Source organism: Vanellus vanellus, assembly GCF_965231255.1.
Source record: "Vanellus vanellus genome assembly, chromosome: Z".
NCBI lineage: Eukaryota > Metazoa > Chordata > Aves > Charadriiformes > Charadriidae > Vanellus > Vanellus vanellus.
In genome coordinates, this window is record NC_138908.1 from 12,975,421 (window position 1) to 12,997,699 (window position 22,279).

Sequence of the window (22,279 nt, forward strand, 5' to 3'; positions counted from 1 at the left end):
ACAGGGTCAAAAACGTTAAAGAGAAACTGTAACTGTTTGATAAGCACAGAGGGGTGCAAAATGATAGGTCCATTACAATGCGCTGGTAAAGTACAGAAAGAAATTAACTTTTAATTAAATTCTGATTTGAATGGAATGTGTTTGAACCAAATCCTTGAATTTCTGGGAAGTGTGGATTAAAGGTAATATTTCAGGGTATCTAGAGCACCTCAGATGTGACAAGAGGCTGAGAGCTAGGACTATTCAGCCTGGAGAAGAGAAGGCTCAAGGGGAGCTCATCAATGTATATAAATACCTGAAGGGAGGGTGTGAAAAGCACAAAGACAGCCTTTTTTTCAGTGGTGCTCAGAAACAGGACAAGAGGTAATGGGCACAAACTGAAATGTGCTTCATTTGAATATCAGAAAACACTTTTTCACTGTGAGGGTGACAGAGCACTGACACAGGTTACCCAGAGAGGTTGTGGAGTCTCCCACCTTGGAGATATTCCACAGCTGTCTGGACATAGTGCTGGGCAATTGGCAGTAGGTGGTCCTGCTTGAGCAGGGGGGTTGGACCAGATGACCTCCAGAGGACCCTTCCAACCTCAAACATTCTGTGATCCTATGACGTATGTGCCAATGCAAACTGAGCTAGTGAACACAGGTGGGCCATAACACACGTCCTGTTCAGTGAGGCGTAGTCAGGCTTCTGTGCAAAACCACGGAATCTAGAGTGAATTAGATCCCATTTATTTTTTAAACACAAAAATGCAAAAAGCTGATCAAACCCGAGAGACTTGTCAGGAATGAACAAATACATCTATCAGCTGCAGATATTTTCCTGGAATCTCCCAATATTCACTGTGTTTTGTGACACAAAGCATTAAAAAAAAAACAACTCCAAACCATCTCATTTTAAGTTCCTGTAGTTGCTATTGATCCACAGAGCAAATCTTTGATATTAATTATGTCTACAAACACAGAGTACTACATTATCTGCTACTATTCATCAGAAGTTCTTCACTACCAACAGTGGGACCCCAAGAGCAGAAGCTTTTGAGTAACTGCTTTTTGCAAAATTGTTGCTTAATACAAACCATTTGTGTCTTAAAGAGATTCCACCATTTATCTTCTTCCCATCCACGGACATTTTGCAAGGGAGCAAAACCGCATCCCACAGCAGGTATTGCATTTTAGTCAAGAACCTTGGCATCGACTCCATTGCATTTTAATTTTCTAACAATGTGTGTGGACTCTTACTTCTGTGGAAGAAAGTTACAAATGGGTGGATCCAAGTAAAAATCCTAAAATGGTAAAGAACATTTGTGCAGACTCCTAATTCTATTAGGATCATTCACATTTCATCTTGTTTAGAGAGGTGAAGGGAAAAGTGATTCTGTCCTGCAAGTCTACGCTCTCTCACTGGAACTAGACTGGTTTGCAACCGCTGTGTCCTGGCCTACAGCCTTTGAATCCTTTTGCATTTATTTTGGGAGAGGCTGAAAAACTATAGAGGTCCCTGAATAAGTCCACTAGTTTCCATGAAGGAAATATTCCGCACTATACGGAGAATGATAATGGATGGTCACCAAACACAAAAGACTTTCACCTAAATTCCTGAAGACACTCAGGCAGACTTGCTTTTCTTAATTCTTTCAAAGATAAGCTTTCCTGTTTCTGCCAACACTGGCTTTTATCTGCATTGTCTACTGAGATGAGTTTAAATTTTAACATATATTTCATGCAAATAGAAGGTGTGGTTCGCGCATTGTCTTCCTCAGCAAATCTGAGTACACTATATAGGGCTTCCCAGCCAGGCATAAATAGTCGTTCTGAATTCGTAGTACATTTTTTATGCTCAACGTTTCCTGTCAGTATTCTCTGAATGTATTTCAGGAATCACATTTAACTGCAGAAGAAAATTATCCCAGTGACAGTTAGCTAGCCAAAATCTGTCACCTTTTTTTCTGGAGACTGATGAGAATATTGTGGTTTTGTCTACAGAAAGCAGAAAAATGTCTTTCCTGCTACTTCTAATTAGTTGTTAGAATGAATAATATGTGTAACTCCTTAAAGTGGTGGGATTGAGAGCATACAAAGAAATTCAGAGCTATATTTACAAATAAGTCACACTAGAAGAGCAGTGGAAGAGAAATACAGGATGAATTTCACTTTTGTTCTTTGGAATTAATTATCTCTTGCACAGCATAATATAAATTTGTCATGTAAGAGCAGAAAGGAAGTAAAGTTAATGACTTTTCCTGTAACATAGAGGATAAGTGGTGGCCCACACCATTTGCGATGGCCTACAGGAATTCAGGCATTCAGTGGCTTACAAGCAATTTAGTGTATCTTTCCCTGAAAGAAAAGATGAGAGGTTTTCAAGTGCAGACTAAACTTCACAAGACTGATTTAGCAATAATTGGCATCCTAATTCATGCATTGTTTAGAGTGGATTAAAGAACCTTGATATGCCAAGTTCTTGCCTGAGAAAAGGTTGAGTTTGATAATATTCTTGTCAATGCAGGAAAGGGAAATATTATTTACATTCAGGGACATCTTTGTGTGTGAGCCATTTCATAGATGATAGATACTGGTAGACATACTGCTGATAGATATCCTTACATATATTTTTCTGTGATTGTCTGTACACAGTGTTTGATCAGTGGAGTATCTGAAGAAAAAGAAATCAGTGTTCAAAATGAGAAGATATATCTGATCAAAATGGTTTGTAATAAGCAGCTTTGCAGCATGAAATCCTACATGTTCAAATATTAACTAGTCAGCTTCTAGAGGTCTAACACAGTAACTGACACTTTGTTTATGTCACTTGATTATAAATGGCCATGAAAAGCAGACTGAGTATGAATCACGCTTAAAACAAAAAATCACCAGATTTCACAGAGGTGGATGAAGTCATAACAGTACATCAAAGTCCTGTGGACAGTTAATTTAGAGAAATTTAGATGTACATGACCTCCTAACTTTTAGGTTATTCAAACCCTTGAAATTCAAGAACTCAACTGAAATGCAGGTATTCCTCTGCATCTTTGGGGCTGATGTGTGGTGGGAAGAAGGCGGAAAGTGCATTAGAGAGGGGAGTGAAAGATACCAATTAAAATCAAAGCTGAGCACAAAAAAGGAAAAAAGAAAAGTTCTTCAGGCAGCAAGCACACCTCCCTGATATTATTCTGAACTTTTTGTTTACTTACTGATTGATTAGAGTGGTCCTCAGTCCATCTGTACTCTGTCTGGCAGTTTAGGATTTACTTTGGTTTTGAACATTATGATGATTAAAAGTGGGTTTACTCTTTACAAGCAGAAAATGTCCTAGCAGTTATATTCTCAGGAACAGAGAATGGGTTCATTTTAGAATTTCCAGTTTGTACTTAAAAATATTCACAGAGTTACATTGTGTCCTTCAAAGATGTTTTGAGGATGATGCACAAATAAGACATTTGGACTGTATCTTCGGTAAGTATATACCTTAAGAACACTTGTTGTTTGCTGTAACAGGAAAATAAAGAAAATGAAGGCTTAGTACACACTGAATACATATTAGTGGTTTTTTTATGACCAAAAAAGACCACCCTCAAACACCTTGATAAGGCAAGGTCTTGCTTCTGATTTCTCCAGCATGGCTGAGTCCCTGGAAAGGGAATGGACAGCTTGAGCTTTACTTAAGTCATGTGGCCTCTGCTATAGCTCACTGAGCAGTACTGGATAATGTACAATTTATTGACTGTTTGGAGGCTCCTGGGGTCTTGAAACCTGTTTAATAGGCATCTCAAAGCAGCAGCTCTAACATAATAATATTGCTGTAATACAGCTACTATACTGCAGAGTGCTATTGCTGTAATGATGTATTATGGAAAATGCGATGCTGGCCAGAAAATCACCAAGGGAACTCATAAAGTGTTATTTAACCTTTTGTTAATTTAAAGGCTCCAATATTATCTAATTTATTTATTATGTGAAGAAAGGGGCTGAAGTAAATTACACAGTGGACTGTAAGATCTGTATATGAGCTTCACTTCTGCAATGAATTATGGATGTTGAAAGGCAGAGATTTAAGCTTTAAAACCTGCTCCTAAAAGCAGACAAGGTATAGCATAATTTGTATTACTGACAGGTATTGCTGTTCAAATCTAAAAAAAAAAAATAAAAAATTGAAGTCATGGTCATTCCCACTGCAAAATCTATTCAGGAATTGTGGGTCTAAGTCTTTGGGTTTTCATTAGCAAATCCCAGAGGAGCCTATTGGAATTTTCACATAAATAATTCTTTCTCTTTATATTTTTTAAAGTATTTTAAAACAACTCATTTCAACAAATGTAGTGTTTTGCACTGTATAATGGGATATTACAGTAGGTACAAGCTACATTAACAAGCGCGAACTATTTAAGTCTGTAGAAGTCAGTCGCACTCGGATACTCTATAGAAGCTGAGGATCAAATCTAGAATAGCTTAAGAGGAAAGGTTGTTCCTTGGGCAAGAGCTTTCAAAGGTGCAGAGAGACTGCAGTGGATACTATTGTATGAGAAATCAGTCACAGCATTAAATATATCAGGAAGTGTGAGTGATGGGGAATTTGAGTACTTGGCCCATGACCACCAGGAATTATTAGCCGCTACAAAGCATTGAACTGTCAAGCCCACTTATTTTGCTGGCATATGAGCTGCATATGATCTTGTAGCCCAGTGGGCAAAGTTTCCTGCTGGTCAAAGTATAGTAGCAGGTTTATTTACAGTAAAATGAGTGAAATCAACAGAAGTTTTTTGTTCGTCTGTTTGTATATTTCATGGAGTAAAGGGTGCTCACTTTGGGTATAATCCACCATTGTGCGACTAAGTGTTTGAATTGCACAGATCAGTTACCTGATTGGATGATTGAAACTTTTTATGCAAAAGAAAAACTCATACAGATTTACATCCTTGCTGTGAATGACATCCCGTTTGCACCAGCAATGAAAAGAAGTGTGAGCCACAAGCACACAAAGGGCGGTACTGTATGTGATGTCTCAGTAGCCTTCAATCACCTCCCCTTTAAATGTATTAATTAAATATGCACATTTTTATGTATTTTGATTGTAATTACAACTTCAGATCAATTGCTGTTAGGTGAATAACGCAACTCAGAATATTTCCTAAACTACATCTTTTCAGCTAGTGTTAAAAAGACTTGGTGTCTGAAACTGGGCTGTTCAGAAGATCTCAAGTTCACATGAGATCTCTTTCATAGACACCCATATCAGTCCACTGAGATGATAGGAGTTATTTCTAACTACAGAGACTTAAGTGAGGACAAGATCAGTCCTGTCTATGGTGAACAGAAAGTATGCCTGTATGTTTGTGATCATGAGGTTGCTAAATAAAAACCCCATCCTACCTTGTTCCAGTTCTTCCATTTTTAACATTCTATGCGAGTATCTACATGAGCAATTCCAATTATATTGCTAGGTGACACTCTGTATGACTACAACTGAAGGTGGTGCCAGTGAGGTTGAAGTTATAATGTGTGGGATGTTGGGCTACTTCAGGGTGAGAGATCCCCTGCTCAGGTAGCTGGAAGGAGCTCCAAAATCAGGCATTGAATGACCAAGGGAAAACTGAGGCACGAGAAAATGCTGAATCATGCAAATGGTGATTACTGATGGGGTATATATGCATGGTAGGCATATGTATGCATTTTTGTAAGCCCAGATATTGTGCAAGCTCACGATTGAACTGCTGACAAAATCCTCCAGGAGAGTTTTTCAGAATGCTGACTTAATTTCAAAATCCAAGGGCTGTATATTTGTCACTGGAATGATTTGAAGCCTCATTTCTTCTTTGCTATCAACGTGCCAAAGTAAATCTAACCTTTTTTGCCTGGATCTAAGTGCATGCTCTGTGGTGCATCCTCATCTCCATCGTTTTTCCCCCAGTCACCTGGAGTGGGAGGTGTAATGGCATACACCGCAGCTCCTTCCCTCCTCGCCCTCCTGGATTTCTTTCCAGGAGAAACTGTGATGAACCAGGAATACCCAAAATGCAGGACTCATTCTAGCATGTGGTCTTCATGTCTAGCCTCAGAGTGGGAATTGCAAAGTGCCCCAGCTTCCACAGTTTAGATCAAGCCTTAGTTTATCAAATTAAAGAGTGCTGCGCACATAGCACTTGTACACAGGCAGCTGTGTTTCACTAAACATAGTAATGGTTACGCCCGTTTGCCCTGGAACCATTGCCCTTGGCAACTACTGTAATTAACTGGGAATTAGTTAATACATTATATTTGACCTCATAGGTTGGCAGTTAATAAGGGACAGATTCTGACTCCTCCGGTGTGCCTAGTTAGAGGGTGTGGAGTTCAAAACAGGACCTCCCCCTTTATGTGTGCTTCTCTGAGAGCAGCAGCTAGAATCTCAGTAAGGATGCTCCCTGCGGGCCCTGGGGATTTGTCACGTGGCCGAGATCCCCTGCACAAAAGGAGCACGGCTAGTTAGGGCACGGCTTTATCCCACATCCACTTCCATTTCAGAGCCAGTACTGAGGCTAGAATAAAGAAAGCCTTTATTCCCTCTGTTCCTCAGAAAGCACTCTGCCTGCTTGTTTTGTCTGTAGGCAGAATTCTGCTGGGAACTCCCTGGGGTATGGTCCTGCTCTGAACCTCTCTGCAGTTACCATTCAGCCCTGTAAGTTAGTGTTGATTTGAGCCCTGTGTCTAGAAAGTATATTCAATGATACGGTTTTATACCTTGCAGAATTCTTAGTGGCTGCACAGATGCTTCTCTCTTTCTCTCTCTTTTCATGCCCTAAAAATATCTATCTCTGTATGATGGAAATGGTAGATACCAGTCTTTCTTGGCTCAGCTGTTTCCTCTTTCCAGAGGAAAAGCAACCCACCCAATTGTATACACTCATAAATTATCTTGACAGCCCACCTACTGGAACGGCCATGCTTTCCTGAGCTGTTTAAATTGTTCATGAGTTCTGAGTCCCTGCAAGTAGAGGCCGGAGAGGAACATTACAAGCCCCTACGGAAACTCTATTTCTCCTTTATTTTTCAGTCTTACTGGCAACGCATTTGTGAAGGTGGTTGTTACGATCTCTTTCTCGGTGGAGTCATTATGCTAAAGAAACTCCCTGTGCTCTCTCATATAAACATATTCTTAGTAAGATAGTTGAGATCACTGCTGGATCGTTCATCATGTTCATAAAAAATGCTGGATGTAGAGGTTTGAAGACTGTTGAATTTTACGGTTGAAAATAGGGAGGATATTTCTCCCCTCTTCTCTTCCTCAACCTTCTTGCTCCCTGGTGTCTAAAGCGTGAAAAGAGAAAGATTTGGGTAAATTAGGACTCCTGATTACTCCCACAAATAGGAATTTTAATCTTCAGGGTGTGCTGCAAGAGTGCGAGGAAATGCAGGACAGTTAGCATCTTGCCCAGCTTGGGTTGCCTACAGCCTGATTCTACCCTGCTCTAAACACCTGTCTCCTTTTCACATTGTCATCCCTTGGAAACAGAAAATATTCTCAGAAATATCCCACTCTCATTGATATACACTATCAGTTCCCACTTCCCTGTTCTTTGTCATGTGTATCTTGATAGTCTTCCTTTTAGAAGATTTTACTTTGCACCTTATGTGGACAATTCATTTCAGAAAGGCTGAATAGACGCAGAGTGCAATATGTCATTTCTAGCTCTGATTCTGGGGGACATACAGATGGGCTGAGTTATATTTTCCTGACTTCAGATACTGTGATTCTCTCCTTGGTCACGCTATTACACCCGTCTTACTGGAGAGCCTTTGGGAGAGACACGTGTTGAAGAACTCAGATATTTTTATGTAGAAAATACCCTTAGTATTTTTGTGAATGGTCTGTTTACCCTGAATTCGTCCAGCTGCAGACAGCCCCCTGTGCAGTTGTCCTACTGCAGTTCCCCGGTTTTGAAAAGCTATGCAACTATTTGCATTGATGGTGCTTAACTCAGCATAGTGCCGGGGGTAAGAAGCTCCAGAGCAGGTTTACTGAAGGCTGAAATCAGGGCAAGCCCTCGGGGCTGAAAACACCAAAGGGTCTTTGCACCACCGAGGTCCTCCACATAGAATGTGCCCACAGTGCAGTTGCACACCGTGGAGCTACACTGATCCTGTGCTCTGCAAGACACCCGTTCAGTGTCACATTCAAATTCACAGAAGTGGCTCACTGGCTGATGACATGGTTCGTTCATTCATGCTCGCTTGGGTACAGGGAGAACACCTATTGCTTTCCTTTGTATAATACACAAGCAATAATTACTCTTTCTTCTTCACACTGCAGAGTGATCAGAGTGATCTCTTTTCTTCTCAGCACCATATATACGCTTTGAAATATGTGGGTTTTTTTCCTAAATGTCTAAAAAAAACTTGTTCAAAATCTATAAACCTCTGCAGTTTATACCATAGAGTGTTTCTGACTTTTTGTATGAACCTGATTTTTTATGTGAGCCTGAGTTTTTACAAAGTCTCTGAGACACACCCATTGCTTGCTGTGAAGTTGCCCAGTCAATAACACAATACAAAAAAGGGCGGCAAGTGTTCATTTATTCTAATTTTACAGTTGAAGAAGTAGAAAGTTGTCATTGGCTGACATTTTTAGATAGCTTCTTTACAGATAATCCTTTCATTTAGCCAAGATGTGAATTGTGGCGTTAAAAAATAGTGCAGTGTCAGTTGTTTTTTCCTCAAAAAACTACCCCATAAAAAATTTCTACTACTTTTTTCAGTCCTTTGTTCATGTGTTAACCTTTTAAGAAAATTAATGGGAGTGGCACAACTTACTACTTTCATTTCTAGTTTGAAAATGTCCTGCTCCAGCTTAATTCTGAGGAAAGGTAAAAATCATAATTTGAAAGAATGTTGGCACCATATACGCGAAGATCAGACATTGATTTTTAGAGTAAAACTCAGTGCTTCACAACTTGGAAACCTGCAGTCTATATATGTTGAAATCTTTAGCTAGTGTTTCTTTGAATATCAGTGCTGCCTCAAACCCAGACCAGGCATGTTTGAGAAAAAGGGCACGGATGCTGCTGTTACCTCGTAGTAGCAAATTTTGGAAATCATGCAACTGTATGAGATAAGCAGAAAAAAAAGAAATAGATAGATAGGTAGGTAGATAGGTCTGCACTTAGGGCAGTTGCTAAGAAAATAACACAGCACTTTGCTTCCTGGGTAGCGCATAAGCCGCTTCATAATTTTCACAATGTGAGCTGTAGAATGGAGAACTTGGCTCGAAAGCCATTGTATTGCCGTTACAGCTTCTTTTAAAAAGCAATGACTTGTATTGTTTGCCTCATTTCAATGACAGCGCTAAAACATAAAGATCTAAAATGAGTTTACTGTTTCAGCCACTGTGCTCTTAATTTGCCTAGGAGCCTACTTCCAGACCGCAGCTCCTCGACCCTCAGCTGACTCTGAGAATGGCATCGGCTCTGCTGACAGAGCCCAACTGTTTACACATCTCCATGAACTGAAACTGAGGGAGCACATCTGCTGCAGATTTTCAGAGCTACACCCTCGATACTGCAGGAGGCTGAGCCAATCAGTAATCAATTGGAAATGCTTCTCAGTAATTCTGTGGTTTTAGCAAATGCAAGTGAAGGACGTGATCCTATAAACTCATGGGAGTAGCTGTTGTGTGTGCAGCAGTCACAGCGTACTGACACTTTGCCATCCCGGCATAGATAAAAGCCAAAATTTCTTCTAGGTTAGGGAATTAGGTCCAAAATGTAAAGAATCACACAGAGGCTTCATCCATTAATAAGTTGTGACAGGGAGAACTCGGAACAATGCTTTGGAACATAGTTTGTAAAACAAAGAACAAACAGCATTAAATTTTAAATGTGTTTCTTTTTATTTATAATATCTAGACTATATAATATTCTATTTATTTGCTAATATGACCAACACGGCTAAGTGTATTTAATGCAACCCTCCCTCGATACAGTACTGCTACTGGGAGCCAGAGCAGCATATCGGGAGGAAGGTTGCGAGCAGGATCTGAAATGTTTTTGTTTGGAACCTAAGTGACGCCCGAGGTAAAACTGCACAGTGTTAAAGCAACAATAATTGGCTCCTCCTGGCTTTCCCCACTAAAAGAAATTGAAATTCAATTGACTTTCAGTGGGAATAGTAGTGGAGCAGCAATTGTCATTGCTGTGACATTGTGTATTTCCGTAGCAGGCAGTTCTCAGAAGCCAAGAGAAAATGTCGTAAATTAGAATATGATCTAAGAATGCATTTCACGGGGGGAGGACAGGACATGTGATGAATATCATATGCTCAGCAGTAGGCTTATGCTGGATGGTGTTGTGCAGGCTGCGCATTTATAGTACAAAGGACACAGGAGTGTACTGCTCTGCCAGGTGCAGTCATACTCGGATGATAGCTTCCTTTTTGCAGCATAATAACAGTATCCGCAGCAGTAAATCAGAGGCTGAGGCATTTATTATGCTAGGAGATGGATATTTAAAAGGTATTTGGAGATTTTAGGGGTATGTGTTCTGGCCTGATTTTAAATGATAGAGAGCTCATTAGCCCAAGGCAGATTGTATAACAATCTCCTTAGTCAAACTGTTCCAGCTGTTAGCTATCCTCACTGTTAGAAAGCTTTCCCCAGTCTCTGATCTAAATACCTGCAACATAAGCCCATTTCATTCCCAGAAGCCACGATGAAGAATTTATTCCCTTATTCCTTGCTGAATGGTCTTCAAATATTTTTTGACTATTAAAAGCTTTTTTTGTCCCTTCAGGTTTCTCTTCTATAGGCTAAAGATGCCAGTGAGTTTGATGCCAGTTTCTTGACTCGGATTACTCCACGCTGGACGGGGCTCAGCTTCGGTATTAGCAATACAGACCAAAGTGGGAGTACCTGGGTATTCACCTGTTTTCCTGACAATACTGCGGTTTATATTTCCCTCTGTGGTGAATAGTTTCTCACAAAAACTGCAACTACTTTATGAACTTGTTTTCCACCGGATCTTTTTCTACAGATCTAGCTCTCCATACCACTATGTCCCACCCTCCCTCCAGTCATATTATTCCTCCCTACAACTTTACAAATTTTGGATATTCCCTTGTTGAATTAAAGAGTATTTTTAAAAGTGGTTCTACAATTTCTAAATGCAGCTTTGTCCTCCAGTATGTGTGAATTCACACCACCCTGAAAAATTTCATGTCCAGCTTTTCATGATAAATGTTTATACTGATAAAGCAACATATTGTTTAGCATAGGGTGAGTGGCAGCAGTAATCTATTTAATGAGTCCTTGCAGCGTTGTGTTGCACCACTGATAGCTTCTGTATGTGCTTTCAAGCAAGGACTGCTTTATAGTAGTTTTGTACAGGCCATATTTCCCTAACTTGCTTGGAAGCATCTTATATCTTTTCTGTCACTGAAAGTTAAGTAGATCGTCTATAGCTTCCTGACTCCTCTTTCTGTCTCTTTAAGGATAGAAAATATAACTGTGATACTCAAATCTGCTGGACTGTCTCCTGTCTCCACGAGAAAATAAAGGAAACTGCCATTAACTCCTGCGTCGACCGCCAGTTCTCTGTAGTTGAACTCTTCCTCAGTACTCAAAGACTGTTTCAGGCTAAGAACTTATATCTCCCTCCTGTCACAGTCCACAGATATTTTATTGAAGATGAGAGTTAAAAAGACACCAAACACTCTGGCTTTCAGTGTCACCTCAGTAACTCTCACTCTTCAGCAAGAAGCGTACAAACACTTTGGTCTTCTTAGTATTAATGGACTTGCAAAATGTTGTTTGGTTTTTTTTTTGCCAGTGCTTATATTCCTCTGGCAGCTCTGTGCCCTGTATGCCATCCTAACTAACGGTATATTGTAGCTTTATTTTTCTGAACTGCTGGGAAAATGGCCTTTGAGGAAAGCAGCACATGTATCTTCACCCTAGGAATATCCTCCTGCTGTTAAATACCGAATCGCTTGATTCAAATACTATAATACACTCACAGTGTAAGTTGTAATGCAGTTAAATTTTGTTTTCCCCATGGTGACAAGTGAAATCCTTTGGTCATAATATACTACCAGAGGACCTTGTGCCTCGCTCTCTATAGCCAGGGGGAGCAGGTGTTTGCTTATACCTCTCCAAGAAATTTTGCCTGGCAGTTGTCCTCAGCCAACATCTTTTTCTGGTGTCTGGAAACACAATCTTTCCTACTTATTACAGCTAGGACTACTGGGATCAGCTTTGGGTGAATTTCACAGAGGACATCTACTGTTCTAGCGTGCTCTATCCCAGTTTTCTGGTGCAGCTTCGCTAGCTAGGCAGTTAAATTCATCATAGCAACAGAAAATATCTGCATATTCCCATGACACGTAGCCAACCTGCAAAGAAAAAGAGTGTGAAGGTAGGAAGAACAGTAACTGAGGCATCAGCATCATTAATGGAGGGACCTGTTTTTTCCTAGTTACCCAACTTTTGCTGCATTATCTCTATGTATAGGAGGGAGGAAAATCCTATTTCTGCTCAAGTTGTGATGAACAGCACATTACACAAAAGGTAGAGTCTCCATGTGTTCACCTCTTCCCAAGCTGGGGCAAGTTTCTCTCAAACTTGATGAGATAACAGAATATCACAGAAATTACATTGTTTGGCTCCATGTGGAAAAAAAGAACACAAACATTTTCAGGTGAAGCTTTTAGGAACATTTTTCACCGTCTTTCACATTTTTCCTGTGTTTCACAGAGGAAGATAGGAGTTTCCTGAGTGGACCAGATAAGCTGTTCACTTAGTCTAGCAAGCTTCTACCCTTGGGAAGGTCTCCAAAACCTCTACTAGGCATAGATTCACTACGGGCAAAAAATTTTCTTCTCTGGAACATGGTGCTTAAGCCTGGAGGCAGAGGATGTCTTCAGGAACTCTTTTTAAATACTTTTTACCATTACAGCTCTAAAATACTGGCATTGCCTGTTTTTCTGTTATAAACTTATAAGCTTTTGATTTCATTAGTGTCTTTTGGCAAACACTGGGTAAAAGAAGCAGAACAGTGCTGAGGCCTTGCAGTTTCTTCAGTGGTTTAGCCACCTGTTTTCCGTATTCGTCCTGGAGCACTCAAAATCAATGGGAGGGATATTTTTTGCTATTTATAAGGAACCTAAGTATGAAATTTGATAGAAGCATATTTTTGATGGTTTTGTTTTGTTTTGTTTTTTTCCTGCTCTTGAACAGGTTCACAATGTGAACTATTTTATTTGCACAGTTTTCCGTCTTGCACTTCTGTACAGCTCAGGGTAAACCTTCAATCAGCATGTTCTTTGGAATGAGCTTGAAGCATTTGTTCTATATTTTATATTGAGCTTGGGCTCCTGTGTGCTGCTGACAAATGGCTTGTTAACATATTGTTTCTGAAACACAATTTGCATTTCTGTGAACCAGGGATTAAGGACTGTGTGTAGATTAGGAATAATTTATGTCTAATTAATAATAGATGCTTTTTTTTCTCTCCTGCTTCAGATTTTGTTTTGCATGAGAACAGCAGAGTGCTCCCTGGTGATGACAAAGGAGAGCATTTCTCAAGTGCAAATAACATGAAAACACTTAAATTGGAAGCAATTTATGGCTTAACCACTTCCTTACTGACCAGTAAATTAGTTCTGACCAAGTAACGTGCTCTGTTTTGGAGACTTGAACATAGTTGGTTGTTATGTTTAAGTTCATCTAAGTGAGTATGCTTCCAAGCTTACGAGAAGTAGTTTAGCTTAGCAAAAGTACATTGGCATAGTAAATGTTTAGCTATATATAATTTGTCTTGATAGAACTTTTATTTAAACGTGTTAGTAATGACCTGTACTGAAATGTAGTCTGTAAGAACAATGTAATATGCATTTTAATGGAATTCTTATCCTTACAATCTGTTTTACCCTTAATATTTACAATACATATAAAAAAAAAAAAACAAACCCAGAACTGTACAATAATAGGACCATTAGTGAGTTTTGGTATCTAAGTATTTTATTATGCCTTTCTTCATTTTTTAACTGCTTTGTAGCAGTAGGCAGAAAGAAACCTTTTATTGTGAATAGTTTATTTAGGTTGGTGATCTTTATTTAGTGAGCTTTGCTATAAATAATTTCAATCATTTTAATGGCAACTTTGCAATCAGAGAGAAGCCAAGAACAAATAATATGCATTCGATGACACAGATCCTCTTTGAAATAAATGTTCTTTCTCCCCTTCATTAAGGAAGAAATGGATTACGAAGTGAATTAATGAAGAAAACCTTCCTGCAGTCTGAGTATACTTTGCTGAAAAGAATTGCTATTTAAATGAAGTGTTAAACCTAGGTCACTTCTGCCCATCAGTAGCATCTGTGTAGAAAATCTCTCTGTCCTCATAAACCCATATTTTCCCATTAAAATGCCTTCTAGTTTCCAGACTGCAAATTGTTTATGAGCATCGTGGGCAAAATCCAATACTTGCTGAACTCAAGAAAATAATCCTTTTGGCTTGAGCGGGCGAGGAACCGTCACCACACAGGATTTTATCGTTGCTGCACCATTCAAAAGCAATGAGAGTTGTGTATGTAAAGCCCAAGCAGTCCAAAGTCTTTCCCAGTTTCTTTACTTATCACTACAATAACAAACCAAGCCTCTCTTGCACAAAAGAGCATCTGCGTGTGATGCTGCTGAGGGAGGGAGTGCCGTGAGAAAGGAAAAGATATGTGTCTGCTGTTTCTGTCTCTACAAATCTAAGCTGAATGAAGAAGGTGGGGGCACTGAAATGAGGGCAGTGTCTGTCCTTAGACAAGCCAGTTGTAGCAGCTCCAAATGTAGGTTGTATGGCAGATGTGTTTTTGAGAGTCCTGGTGTGTCTGCTTTCCTTTTTCCTTGCGGAGATTGGTAACTATGTCTGGGGAGACAGAGAAGAGTTCCTCTATAGTGTGGCCTGGAAATAGCCCTTATGCGAAAGCTCTGCAGAAGTAAAGCAAGATGGTTGCGTTTAACAAAAAAGAAGAAAAAAAATAGATATGACCGTATAACACTTAAAAGAACATTAAAATTTTGGCATGCTTTTGGGGCCATCTTATAGGGTAATAATTCTCTGTTGAGTTCCATGTGACAGCACTAAACACATTGTAGAAAGACAAGTGTGTTTATCGAGCAATTAATTCCTGCACATTTCCAGCCTCTGCTTCCTACTTCAGTCATCCTCTTTTTTCCACCTGTATTCCTGTCAATTTACACAGATGAAGGGACGTATTTTCTGACTTAATTATAACAAGTCATCACTCCTTTGCTGTGTTGCAGTGCTGTTAGGTGGGCAGCTGGCTTAATTCTGTCGCTGTAGTACACTGAAGTTTGAATGGTTGAAAACATAGGCTGATTTTCTGTCATCATGAGAAAGATCTGCCTGCTGCATTATGGATGCTTTTCAGTGCTCAAAGACCTATCCATGAAACACTTGATTGTTAGAATTATCAACTTCCATGTGGTCTTTCTTGTCTAGCATGAAAGGCTTTCCTTTACAGATGAGCAGTGACATTTGCTCTAAGGAGCAAGTGAGTCTTCATGGGACAAATAAGAATCCAGGATTATACATGACACACATATCTAGAAGTGAATTTGTCACCAAGTAAAATATTTGGACCTAGAATATTTGGCCCAAACAAATGCACATTTTCTGTAAGAGGGCTTTGTTTTATTAAAGTCAAACCGAGCTTCTAATTTACGTGTTTTTTTCCCCTCAAAGACAGGCTACTGACTACCTCTACAGCTATGATCTATAAGTATGGCTGATGTAGAGATACGGTTCACTGCCGATTGCTGAACAAGGGTCATAGATGCTGTTGTGCAAGGCTAAAATCCTGCTGTAGCAGTCATTCATGTTAGATGATAGCACAGGGATGCTTGATTTGTTTGAAAATCTTCTTGTGACTCACCATCTTTTTTAGTGTGGAGTAGTGCTCCAGGTTGTATTAGATTATAAAACACTCATTCTTAGAGTGGAGTGCTTCAGTCAATAGGGAAAAACATAGATTTTCCTTATTTTCAAGCACATTCTGCATACCTCTTTTCTGTTGAAAGATGTGAAATCTATATAATACTCTACACAAAATGAACATGATTTATTAATGCTTTAAACCAGAACAAAGTGAAAATACACTTTGTTTTAACTTAAATAACATCTGCATAACTATAAAATGTGTCAATCGAGTATAATGCATATACAACACTGCTGAGCTCCAGTCGGTAGAATTATTTTTAAATGCATATAAATAGCTATCTTATCTCATCTTCAGAGCCCCCATAGAAAGTCTGTCTGCTTTTTTAATTTTCTTTTTTTTTCTCTGCCTCCCTCAACTCCGTTTTCAGTGATAGATTCAGTTCTGGTAAAACTTAGTAGACTGAAAGCTCATAATAAAAAACAAATTCTTTTCTTCGCTCTGGAATTGGCAACAACAGTGCTTCTGTCAGCTATTTTTGAGATTTGTATGTGTGGAAAAACTTGTGGAGGTGACAGGTAATTCACTAACTCCATCTCATCAGTCTGACTTCTTTGCTGAAGCTCTTCCAGAAGTGTTGTTGCGTGGACCTATGTGGTTTTGTCCTGCGAACATCCCTCCAGGCACAGGTGTCAGGGTGTCTGCCTCCAGAAAGTGCCTTGGAGGCAAGGAAGTGTTATTCCTGATCTTGAGCTGGAGGTGATGAGAAGCACAAGGTGGTAAATAATTTGACCAAGATTGCATGAGACGGTTTTCACCTGCAGAGTGTGCCCCATAAGATATGAAGTCCCAGGTTTGTTTCTTCTTTTCCTTTTTCCTCTGCATACAACAAATCCATGAGGTGGATGGTGGCCATCGCTTTTCACTCTAGAATTTTAGCCATTACTTTCTTTTTCCTATTCAGACTGATTTCCTGGGAGTGCAGGTTCCTTATACCTCTGAGCACGGGCAGAATAGTCACAGCTGCAAAGAGAGAAAGCATGCCACAAACTTCATAGAATAATAGCTACTTAGCAGAGGAATGAAGAAGGACATTTCCATACGTTGATTTGATCTGCATTCCGGTGGCACAAGTCCTTACTTTTGTCTTTTCCTATCAAATATTTTTTTTTCTTTTTCCCATATGTCTCTTGATTGAGATGCCAGGATGGTCCTTTTCAGTATCAGTGTACGTCTAGCTCTGCTGCTATATAGTTGAATGTGAATACTTACTCCTCACAGCTACACCCAGCTCTTCTCCAAGCCAGAGTAGAAACTCAAAAGCAATGGACAGAATTACCAAAGTGAACTGGAAATCTTCTGGCATGAAATGGTCTTATGAGACCTGTAGCATAGGGCACCTATTCTGTTATGTATTTTACTGGACTGTACATGCAATGTGCTTAACTACTGTGTGGTTTTATGGCCAAAATCACTGCAGTACAAATGCATAAGAAAAGGGAACTGTTGGCTCTATAAGTGTGGGAACAGTAAGAGGACTCTTCTCAGGTCAACAGTGAAGTAGCACAACTGTTGCATGCCTGAAATTCCTATTAAACAGAAGATAGATTAATTTGTATGCCTTTGCAACTCTTTATTTAGAGGAAAAGCAGATTCTGTGCAAACACATATTAAGGTTCCAGTGTGTATTTATTTATAATAATTTCCTCTGACTTGGAAATCCATGGCTTTGCTTAACGACAACGTTTCACAGCTAATAAAGAATCACCCATACATGGAAAAGTATGTGACATTCCAAAATATTAGCTCAATTTATATCCTTCAGTTAGGGGTTAATAGAAATCTGGAGTGAATTCTTACTTTATCTAGGTCACTTAATTCATGTGTCTCTTATGTGTGATTCAGATGGGAATACAGCAATTGCTTGGCATTTAAAGATGTATAGAAAATGTATTAATCTTGGCTAAAGAATGGGTGATTTTTCTTTCCTGGCAGGTAGTCTCCTGCTGTACTTTTCCAGCAAAAACTCACGATCATAATCCTTAAATCTCCTTGTTCTCCAAAATCTGTCTTCAAAACCCCTCTCTCTTGTAGTACATGGCTGTGTTTACTGTTACTGACTAGAGAAGACTTCCAACTCCCTATTAGTTACATTTTTATAACTCTGTCTTCTTTTCCCTGTCCCTTTCTTACCCTATGACCTTCACGCTACTCGATTTGTGTGTTTAATTTGCTTTTTAAATCTATCTCAAGCTGCTCAGCCTTCTCAGAGGAGGGCTTCTCAGTCCGTTATATTGTGCTGCACCTAGTGCAGTAGGTTCCACCTACCCGTTCCGTGCTACTGTGGTATTTATACTAAATGATATTATGCTAATAAGCAGATTATTGCTTTCTGTGTGACATCGTGGAAGCAGCAATATTGAGACTTTAACACTAATTGCAGCCCAGCTGAGAACCCTTTCTCTATTCAGGTGGAGTCAGACATCCTGTGAGACATTTCAGCATCCAAAATATTTTGTTCATTTTTTTTCCCCCCATCAGCTTTCTGAATCTGTGCTCAATACCATACAGATATTAAGCTCACACAGCTTAAGGAGATAATCCAACTACCAAACAATAAGGGAATTTTTAGCTCGCATTGTAAAATTATAGAGAAGAAATGAACAAATAAAAAACTCAGTGTACTGATGGCACTGTGTGAGATCTATCAAATGCTACATAAAATTATAAAAACAGATGGCTCTTATTTGAAAGTCGTTCCCAGATGAAGAGTCAGTTGTTTAATCAACATGCATGCAATGTACGCGTTGTAATGCTGAGAATGGCCAGTTGTGCTTTGCACTTTGATCACTTTTCCTTAATAAAACTGGAGCTGAAATTAGTTCATTCACTCATGAATCACAAGGGCTTCAAAATGCAAGGAAAGAAATAAAGGCTTTCAAAGAAGTTGTGCTAGAGAAATAAAAGAAAAAAGGTTTAACATTCTTTTATATTCTCTTTTATGAACACACAAAGATTGCCAAAATTACAATACACAATATGGACTAGTATGTGGGACTAAGTACTGAGAAATTACTTTAGTTGTCGATAATGATTTTCACAGCAAATAGGCAACTTTGAGAAGATCTGAATATCCCTGTAAAAACAAAACAGTGTTACTTTCCATTTACTGTATAGCACAAATAATCTGCAGGTTTTTCCTTCTCCAGATGTTTCTAAATAGCTGGATTTATCCTGGCCATGTACTGTCTAATTTCTTCTCTCAACATCTCTCTATCTTCATTGCTTCTTTGACAAACAGCTCAAAGAGTCTTTTTGCTTCTTTAGTCTCCACCTGGGTTAATTATGGCAAACTGTTAATATTTAGTTTTTTTAGCAGATGGTAGAATAACAAAATATATGCCAAACATCTTGAGACCTGACTTAAATGCTTCGGGTTTGTACTGATTACTCTTTATCTCATTGTATTGAAATCTATGGCATTAGTCTTGATTGTGTTTATACTGATGTGAGAAAAACCTGCAACTGCACCAGCTTAAAGGATAAAATTTACCATGTATAAGTAAGAAAATTTGGTTGTTAAAGATTTAGTCGTGACACGACTGTATGAAAGTTGCATCAGTGTGGATTGGCCTGTTGATCCAAGCACTTTTGGGTTTTCTGCCAGCAGCCTTGATTTTCACTTAGTCAGCTGGTCTTAACTAGCATTGAAGTGGTAGGCTGAAGTGCTCTTGTGGATCTGGCTGGACATTTTAAAAGCCCGTAAGGGCAACATGGTGTAACTGGCAGCGTAGTGTTGTTTAATGTAGAAAAGGTTAGTTTAAATTCATTTCAGAGGTAGCAGCAAGATCTGTTATGCCTCATCAGCTGTTTGGCTGCTAATCCCCAGCTAAGTGGCAATAATGAATTGAAAAGGTGATAACCTACCTGCAACACAACCTATGAAATATTTTTTTCCCTTATTCCCAAACCATCAGTGCAATACCACAGTATCATAGAATGGTTTAGGTTTGAAGAGACCTTAAAGATCATCTAGTTCCAACATCTCTGGCATGGGCAGGGACAAGGGACACCTTCCACCAGAGGCAGGGACACCTTCCAGTAGAAGGTGCAATATGCAGTGTGTTGTCTTCCTACCCCTAATAACCACCCCATTGCATCTTAAAACATTAAAGAACAAAAGGATTCTGCATCAGAAAACTGAGAACCTTTGCTGTCCTCTCTAAGCCTAAAATGGACTCTGCTTCCATAGCCACAAAAAGTTTTTAAGCAATGTAGGATGTAATATGGAGAGAAAGGCATTACAAGGTCTCAGCTCCATGCTGCACAAATAGCAGGCTTTCCGAGTCTTTAAATCAGTCACATTTACTCTACTGATAACATATCGATTAACATAAATTAAATAAAAGTAAAGAAACTATTTATAAGGCTGGCATAACATCAGCTTTCAATCAATCAAATATAAGGTGATTGTGGACTTTAAAATTTTTAACATTCTGCTCAAAAGAGTCCAGACATAGCGCCATATCTCTGTTCTTACTAGAGAAAATAGCTAGTGGAGGCTAGATCTATTCTTTGAACTTTAAATGAAACAAATAGCACCCATGACTTTTTGTGATGTCCATTGCACTGGAGCACAAGTTTTCTATGAATTCTTTAAAGGAAGTCAATCCAAGTTCAAATGCATTTGTTAAAAGGAAAGCCTTCATTTTGAATGCATTTTCATGGTGAGGAAATACCTGTTCTCAGGGTGGTTCGCCTTTCCACATGCACTACAGATTTTTTAAAGCATAAGTCTATACGGACTACATGGAGATGAGAGATCAAGCCTACTACAAAGAAGTCTCTGGCGGAAATGCTGCACTGGATGTCACATTAGATCCTGTCTTTGAGGAGCTTATAAAAGTGGCTAGACCAGAAGTCATGTAGGTCTATATTTATTGCAACTCCAGTGCTAGTCTTATTACACAGTGGAATTTGCTTTCATGCTATGAATTTTCATGGGGTCTTAGATTGTCAAAGAACGTATTTCCCTTTGAGATGATGGGTATTTGGATGGCCCCCAAAAATTACATTTTGAAGGAGTTCATCTCTGGTGTTCTGGAGGTGTATTCCACACCGGTTGCATGTAAATTACTTTGAGGAAGAATGAAGATATGTTGAGGACATAGCTACAACATTTGCCAGCCTGATGGTACTGTAATTACTAATAATTCAGCAGCGATGTAGAACTGCTTTGCCAGCTTAAAATCATAGATAGCTGATATGGACATCTATGCTCTGTTTTCTTGGCTGGCCATTTCTAAATCTCTTGGCAATGCATAAGACAAAAGGGATCAGCTGCATCTCAAATAGTTATTATATGCCTATGACAGCAACAAAAGGGCAAGAGAGAATCTGAAGATACATACAGAAATGACAGCATGCAGAAGATGTTGCAAACTTCTTTGCGAAATCAAAATCAAAATACATTCAATCGTGTGTTTCACTGGTATGTAGAGCTCTTGAAAAGTTACAGGGTTGGAGAGACATGTGCTCAAAATTTTGACTGTCTGATGTGTAATTTCTTGTACTTTTACTGTGTTGAGTTTTTCATTCTCTCCTTAATTACCACTGTTCTGCCTACACAAGCAATGAAAGACTCAGGTTCCAAAATAGCATAAAAAAATTTCTATAATAAGTGGATATATTTTTCTTTTTAGCATAAACTAATTCTGTCTGGATCTGAAATACATTTGGATTGAAATGGCAGAGCAGTGAAATTTCTAAAATTAATATTACTATGTTTTGATCTTTTTTTGTATGAAATAATCTGGAGTTCTGCAGTTTTGTAGATGAGGCTTAGCAGTCAGTCTCTCCACGATTTAGACAGATGTTAATGCAAGGGCTTATTTTCAGTGGTGAGGACAGGATTTCATGACAGGCTCACAGAATTGTTCACACATCACAAAGTTTTAGCTCCTGCATAGGCAGCAGGCAACAGTATTCACCAAGACCGTAGGAACACGGCACAGTAGGTGGCATTGTTTGTAGGAAACAGCAAGATCACAGTCAAGGATAGAGTGGGTCTCCTTCCCAAAGCATGGGATTTGTTTAGAAGTGTCGCTAAGAAATGTGACTGGGGTACTAAGCCTGGTTGCTTCTACATGGACTTGTTCAAAAAGACGGATGAACAGGACAAGTGTTGATATGATACTGCAAACCAGACAGCTGGGACATGGAATGACCTTGTTTCTTGTGAAAGAAAACAGTCACTGGTGCTGAGCAGACTGTTGAAGATAGTTACAGGAAAAAGAAAAAGGAGAGCCATCGTATCTGGATATCAAAAACGTAATTCTGGAGGTGGAAAGGAGACAATGGTATAAG